This window comes from Colius striatus, unplaced genomic scaffold, assembly GCF_028858725.1.
Source record: "Colius striatus isolate bColStr4 unplaced genomic scaffold, bColStr4.1.hap1 scaffold_45, whole genome shotgun sequence".
In the NCBI taxonomy this organism is placed as follows: domain Eukaryota; kingdom Metazoa; phylum Chordata; class Aves; order Coliiformes; family Coliidae; genus Colius; species Colius striatus.
This window is the reverse complement of record NW_026908526.1, coordinates 502,602-510,241: the sequence shown is the minus strand read 5'-3', so window position 1 is coordinate 510,241 and position 7,640 is coordinate 502,602. Positions and strand designations below refer to the sequence as shown.

General features: G+C 59.7%; 1 long non-coding RNA gene across 1 annotated transcript; it reads right to left on the bottom strand.

Moving 5' to 3' along the window:
- Positions 1-1,776: 1,776 nt before the first annotated feature.
- LOC133629436 (uncharacterized) lies at positions 1,777-5,337 on the bottom strand. Its single transcript, XR_009821029.1, has 3 exons — positions 5,162-5,337; positions 3,885-3,928; positions 1,777-3,494 (listed from the first exon to the last, which is right to left on the bottom strand). It is a non-coding gene; the product is annotated as an uncharacterized LOC133629436 (long non-coding RNA).
- Between the last annotated feature and the right edge of the window lie 2,303 nt (positions 5,338-7,640).

The following is a 7,640-nucleotide window of genomic DNA, read 5'->3' as shown; positions in this document are numbered from 1 at the left end:
CAGAGTTATGGGCCGAGGCAGGCGCAGAGGGGAAATGGGTCTCCAGGCCCTCGACTGGGAGCACTGGGAGCACTGGGAGCACTGAGCATCCCCAGGGCTACACTCATCAGAGAACCGACAAGGGCAGTGTCCAGCAGCCCCCGAGCTGTGGGGCTGCACTGGCTCTGTGTTGGGGTGGAAAGGGAACAGCCCCTGCCCTGCTGCAGCCCCTGTGGGACAGCCCTGGGCTGGGGGCAGAGCTGCAGCCCCGGCCTGCAGGAGCATCCCTCCTGGAGAGCCTCAGGACAGGGCCCCGGCAGGAGCCGCGCTGGGACACGTCCCCAGCCCGGCAGCAGGAGAGGCCCCAGCGTGTCCCCAACCGTCCCCGTGTCCCCCAGGGGCCGTTGTTCCCTGCAGGCAGATGCATCGGGAGCTGCAGCTGCAGCTGCACAAACCGCAGCCCCCGCGGCCTCGCAGCACTCGCTGCGCTTCCCCCACAGCACCCGGCCAGGAAGCCTGAGGTTTCCTCCTGGCACCCAGCCCAGGCACAGCCCCGCGGGGCCCCGACACATCCCCAGCCCCACTGCTCCTGCCGGGGCTGCTCCTTCGGCCTCGCAGAGATGCCAATCGCAGCTCCTGGCCCCTGGGACGGCCTCGCTGCACACGGATGCTCCACACTGAGCCCCACGGCCATGGGGGGCACTGCAGGGATGTCACCTCACACCCACATACAGGCACCCCTGACATGTTGTTCCCACTTTCTCACTCCCTTCTGCTACAGCAGCTTCTTCCCCTTCTCCAGTCCGTCCATCACAGAGGCCTTACCTCCATCACTCACTGGCCAGGCTTTGGGCAGCAGCGGGTCCAGCCCAGAGCTGACTGGCCCTGGCCCTGGCAGGTACAGGGGAAGCTCTGGAAACACCTCCTGCTCAACAACAACCTGCAGCTGCTCAACAACTTGGGCAACTTCATCAACAGGTTGCGTGCCAGGCTGGCAGGGGGCTGCTCCTCGTGCCCAGGCTGTGCTCTCCTCACACTCTGCTCCCCCCGTTTCACAGAGCGAGCGTGTTTGTGTGTAAGTTCTTTGGTAGCATCATCCCTGACACGATCTAGACCCCAGATGACAAGAGGGTCTTGGTCCGTGTCACCCTTGAACTGCACCAGTGCCACCAGCTGCTGGAAAAAGCCCAGTAGATACCCAAAAATCTTGAGGCTGGTCACAAGAGCTGGGGGAGGAATGGTGATCCCCCAGAGTGCTGATCAATGGCACAGAGTCCAGTTGGAGGCCTGTGGCCAGTGGAGTTCCACAGGGGTGGGTTCTGGGGCCAGTCTTGTTCAACATCTTCATCAACCACCTGGATGAGGGGACAGAGGGACCCTCAGCAAGTTCCCCGCTGGCACCAAACTGGGAGCACTGGCTGATTCCCCAGAGGCTGTGCTGCCATTCAGCAGGATCTCAATCAGCTGGAGAGTTGGGCAGAGAGGAACCTCCTGAGGTTCAACAGGGACAAGGGCAGAGTCCTGCAGCTGGGGAGGAACAACCCCCTGCACCAGGACAGGCTGGGGATGACCTGCTGGAGAGGGAGCCCTGGCCCAGGCTGTGCAGGGAGGGTGTGGAGGCTCCTTCCTTGGAGCTCTTCAAGACCCACCTGGACACTGTTCCCGTGTGACCTGATCTAGGTGGGACCTGCTTCTGCAGGGGAGTTGGGCTGGATGATCTCTACAGGTCCCTTCCAACCCCACCATGCCGTGATTCTCTGATACTCATTGAATTACAGACGGTCTCATTAGCTACAAAATACATCTTTATTAAAACCAGAAACAGACTTGAACCCACAGAGGGGATGGAAGAACACAGAACCAGGCGGAAAAGAGGGCAGGGAGGAAAAGGCAGACACAGCAGGGGAGTGAAGCCTGGAAGGGAAACAAACACACAGCAAAAGCCCCAGCAGTGGCAAGACTGAGGTCTGGGCCAGCTGGTTGGGGAACTCCAGGGGTAGGAGTTCTTCTTCAAGAGCTGCTCCTCAAGGAAGCTGCTGCCCAGGCCGTGCTCCAGCTTCCCAGCAGTGCCGTCTGGGTTGAGCTCCATCCCGCCACGTGGCCAGAGGGGCAGGGAAGGGAGAGAACCTGCCACAAGTACCCCAGATTCCCCTGCTTTCTATCCCATGGGCAAACACTGGCTTCTGTGAAAAGCTGCTGCAAGTATCCCCTGTGGGCTTTAGGAGGAGCTTCCATTTAAACATAAGGAACATATTTCCCTGTTAATGTGAGGGAGCCCTGGCCCAGGCTGCCCAGGGAGGGTGTGGAGGCTCCTTCTCGGCAGGTTTCCAAACCCACCTGCACACGTTCCTGTGCCCCTGACCAAGCAGAACCTGCTTTAGCAGGGGGTTGGGCTGAAAGATCTCTAAAGGTTCCTGACAAGCCCCATCATTCTGTGACTCTGTGGGGGGCAGCCAGGCCCTGTCTCCAGCTGCCAGAGTCACGGCTGGACGTGGCCTTCCCTGCAGAGCCCCACACAGCCCAACACAGCCACATCACTTCACAGGCATCACACAGTCACAGGATCATTTCAGCTGGGAGAGACCTTTCAGCTCTTGGAGTGCAGCCTTTGTCCCAGCCCCATCACCCACCAGCCCATTTCCCTCAGTGCAACACCCACCCGGCTCTGAAACCCCTCCAGGGACGGTGACTCCAGCAGCTCCCTGGGCAGCTGTTCCAAGGCCTGACAGTCCTGTCAGCAAAGAAATTCCTCCTCACATCCAGTCTGACCCTCCCCTGGCACAACTTGAGGCTGTTTTCCTCTTCTTCTATTGCTTGTTATCAGGGAGAACAGACTGACCCTCACCTCGCTGCAGCTTCCTTTCAGGTAGATGTAGAGAGTGAGAAGGTCTCCCCTGAGCCTTCTTTTCTCCAGGCTAAACAGCCCCAGTCCCCCCAGCCCTTCCTCATCTGAGACGTGCTCCAATTCCTTTCCTAGCTTGGTAGCTGCTTCTGGATCCTCTCCAGCACCTCCATGTCCTTCTTGTAGAGAGAGACCCTGAACTGAGCACACTATTGGAGGTGCAGCCTCACCAAAGGCGAGTCCAGGGCAATGATCAGCTCCCTGCTCCTGCTGACAACACTGTTCCTGATCCAGGCCAGGATGCCCTTGGCCTTCTTGCCCACCCTGGATGACTGAATGCATCCAGCTGGGAAGCTGAAGCTCATTAGTGACGCTTCAGCAGCAGGATTTGGGTTAAAACTGGGCTTTCTGGGAAGAATGAAGCATTTCTTACACCAGGCACAGCCCTGCTCTCTGTGCCCTTGCCCATTCACACCAGCTGCCCAACGGGAGCCTGAAACACAACAGTGGATGAAAAGGAAACAATCTCTTTGGGGATGGGTCTCACCTGTTTTCATTTCTTTTTCCTTTCCTTTCTTGCCTGTCTCTTCCGTGACCTTGGCATCTCCCTTCTCACACAGGCAGAGAACCGAGGCGCCGGCGCTGGCCGCTTCCACCACTGCCCACAGGGCCCCTGAAACACAAACACAGAGCACGTCAACAACCAGCAACCTGCAGGATCTGGCTGTCTCCTAAAAGAGGACAAGGCTCTCAACTCAGCTCATCAAGAGAAAGGGGCTGGGGACAGTCAGACACCCCAGTGGAATGAGGCTTGGAGAAGGTTTTCACAGCTCCAGCTGGAACACTGCACAGGGACTCACAAAGTTTACCCCCAGATGTTTCCAAACCCTCCCAGCTTCTCCTCTTTCTGTGAACACCTTGGTTTTTGCATGAGGCTGGTTTGGGAAGTGCCTCTGCTGGGGGCTGTTTCTGTGACTGATGGTGTGTGGTTTAGGGGAAAGGGATGGCTCTGAGCAGGAGGGTGCTGACAACACCCAGTGAGAGCACAAAGCCTTGCACCTACCCAACAAATCACCAACACAACTCCTTTTGTCACCTTCCCGTGTGCTACAAGCAACAAAAAGGGAGAATTAGACTTGCAAGTACAGATAAAACCCCAGTGGAGGGAGTTCAGAGGGTAGCAGCACAGAAAGAGGTGAGGGTAGGACACGTCCAACTGAACCAGCATGAAGAGGAACAAAGAGCTGTGCCCACCACATGAACCCAAGGAGCAGACAGCACTGACCAAGAGCCCCCTCCCACTGATGGCCCTCACGGGGCTTCCTTTAGGGAATCCAAAGCCCTTTATACCACTGAAAACACTCGACTTATATGACAACCCGTGGGGCTTCCAACTTTTCACCACAGTTGTGTGTTTGCTGCCCCCAGACGTGCTCACACCACCCGTGAGGGAAAAGCGGCAGCAGAGACACTGAGCCAAAGTTGCAACCTCCCGTCCCAAAAGGAAGCCAGGCCAGAGGCAGCCGCCCCACAGCCCCGTGGCTCCTTCCTGAGCTGCAGCCACCGTCCCCTCCAGAGAGGTGGCTTCAGAAGAAATCCCCAAGTCAGCTGCTGGAGAGAGGGACCCGGCGCTACCGATGCGATTCCAGGGGGGCTCCAGGAACCCTTTCAGCTGCTGTCACCCCTCTCTGGGGCTGAACTTCCTCCCCCTCCCCCGCCATGGGACCGCATCAAGCAGCGTTTAAACACAACAGCGCGAAGGAAATAACGCGGGGCGGGGGAAGAGCGGGACACAAAGTGTTTGCGGTGAGCGAAGCGTGTCCCAGGCAGCTGCCAGCGCCGGGGCCGCCTCCCCCGGGACTCCCCGCCGCAGAACGGGGCCCAGCCCGGTCGTTCCCGGCTGCCCGGGGCTCGTCCCGCTCCGCCGCGGCTGCCCGGCTGCAGCGGGAGGCGGCGGCGGGGAAGCGGGAGCGGGTCAAACCCCGAACAGAAGAGCGGAGCGGGGCAGCGCCGGGGCGGGCCGCGGGCGGCAGCCCCCGCCGGGCCCGGGCCCCGCTCCCGCTTTCCCCCGCGGCACGGAGGGACGGCGCGGCCCCGCCTCCCCCCGCCCCGCTCCGCGCCGCCGCCGGGGCCCGAGGAGCCGCCGCGGAGCCGCGTTCGGCCGCCTCCCCCAGACCGGCGCCCGCGGGCGGCTCTCGGGCTCCCGGGGCCTCGCCGCCCGCCCCGGGCCCGCCGCCGCCTCCGCCCGGCCCCGCCTCACCGGACACCCCCGGCCCGCTGCGGAGCCCCCTCCCCGCCGCCCTCCCGCCGCCCCCCGGCCCGCCCGCGGCCCGCGCTCACCGCCGGCCACGCGCCCCCCATCCTGCGCTCGCTCGCCGCCCGGCGCTCAGCCGTGGGGAGCTCGGCCGCCTCCTCCTCGCCCCACACGGCCGGAGCCGCCTCCGCCGGGACCCCCGGGAGCAGCCGCCGGCGCCGCCCCCGCGCTGAGAGACCCCGGCAGCGCGAGCGGCGGCGCGAGCGGGGCGGCGGCGCGGGCTCCGCGCGGGGCACGCTGGGACTACGACTCCCGGCAGGCACCGCGGCTCCCGCCGGCGGCTTTGCGCGACAGCGAGGCGCGGGCGCTGACGGGAAATGGAGTCCGCGGGGCGGCCGCGGGGAAACGGCGCCTGTCCCGCGGCTGCCGGTGCTGCCGGTCCCGCTCCCGCCCCGCAGCATCATCACCTCTGGGCACAGGCGTAAGAATCGCCCGAGGGTGGCAGCTGGAATGGCCGTCACTAAGAAGAGTCACAGAACGGTGGCAGTTGGAAGGGACCCCTAAAGCTCATCCAGCCCAACCCCCATCTCAGGCGGGTCCCACCTAGATCAGGTCACACAGGAGCGTGTCCAGCTGGGCTTGGAAACCTGCCGAGAAGGAGCCTCCGCAGCCTCCCTGGGCAGCCCGGGCCAGGGCTCCCTCAGCTCAGCAGGGAAATGGCTTTTGCTCATGTTTCAATGGCACATTTTGTGTTGCAGCTTCTTTCCATCAGCCCTTGTCCTGTCACTGGATACAACAGAACAAAAGTGCTGCCCCAGCCCCCTGACAGCCACCAGTGACATATCTGTCAGTATTAATGAGAACCCCCTGCAGTCTCCTCTTACCTAAACAGCCCCAGGGCCCGCAGCCTTTCCTCCTGACACACATGTTCCATCCCCTCAGCATCTCAGTAGCCCTGTGTTGCCTCTCTCCAGCCGTTCCCTGTCTCTCTGGAGCTGGTGACTCTGCCCTTACTCCTGGTGACCCTCAGCAGGTTCCTCTCTGCCCAACTCTCAGCCTGTCCAGCTCTCACTGACTGGCAGCACAGCCTCTGGGGAGTCAGCCAGTGCTCCCAGTTTGGTGCCATCAGGGAGCTCACTGAGGGTTCTTCTGTCCCCTCATCCAGGTCCTTGATGAAGGCGTTGAACAAGACTGGCCCCAGAACCCATCCCTGTGGAACCCCACTGGCCACAGGCCTCCAACATGAGAGTGACAGGGCAGTGGAACAGGCTGCCCAGAGGAGTTGTGGAGGCTCCTTCCTTCGAGGTCTTCAAGACCCTCCTGGACATGTTCCTATGCCACCTGATCTAGGTGACCCTGCTTCTGCTCTAGGGTTGGACTAGATGATCTCTAAAGGTCCCTTCCAACCCCTACCAGTCTATTATTCTATGATTCTATGATTCTACGTCTTTTAATGTCACAGAGCAATGTGTCAGTGCCCAGTGGTGATGTGACGTCACAGAACCCCGCTGCAGTGCCCTGGTGTGCTGTCATTTCACGGAGCACTGCTGCAGTGCCAAGATGCTCTATGATGTCACAACGCCCCCTTCCAGTGCCTACATATGCTGTGATGTCACAGAGCACTGGTGCAGTGTTGAGATATGCTGTGTTTTCACAGAGCACTGTAGCAATGTGCAGTTGTGACATGAAGTTATACAGCACTGTTTCAGTGCCCACGTGTGCTGTGATGCCAGAGAGTCCCGTTTCATTGCTAGGATATGATATTATGTCTTAGAGCACTGCTACAGTGCCCAGACGTCCTGTGATGTCACAAAGCACTATTGCAGCGCCCGGATATGCTATTATATATCACAGCAGTGATGGAGTGCCCAGATGTCTTGCAATGTCACAGAGCACTGTTGCAGTGCCCAGTGGTGATATGAAATCACAAAACCCCGCTGCAGTTCCCTGGAGTGCTGTGATTTCACGGAGCACTGTTGCAGTGCCAAGATGTTCTATGATGTCATACAGCCCCCTTCCAGTGCCTAGATATGTTATGATGTCACAGAACACTGGTGCAATGCCTAGTACTGCTGTGATGTCATAGAGCACTGTAGCAATGTGCAGTTTATTTGATGTTATAGAGCAGTGTTGCAGTGCCCACATCTGCAGTGATACCACAGAGTCCCATTCTAGTGCCCACATATTATGTGAACTCATGAGCACTACTACCATGCCCAGACATCGTGTGATGTCACAGAGCACTATTGCAGTGCCCAGATATGCTATTATATATCACAGCAGTGATGCACTGCCCAGATGTCTTGTAATGTCACAGAGCACTGTTGCAGTGCCCAGTGATGATGTGATATCACAGAATGCCACTGCAGTGTCCAGGAGTGCTGTGATTCCACGGAGCAATGTTGCAGTGCCAAGATGTTCTATGATGTCATACAGCCCCCTTCCAGTGCCTAGATATGTTATGATGTCACAGTGCACTGGTGCAGTGCCTAGTACTGCTGTGATGTCATAGAGCACTGTAGCAATGTGTAGTTGTGATGTTATACAGCACTGTTGCAGTGCCCA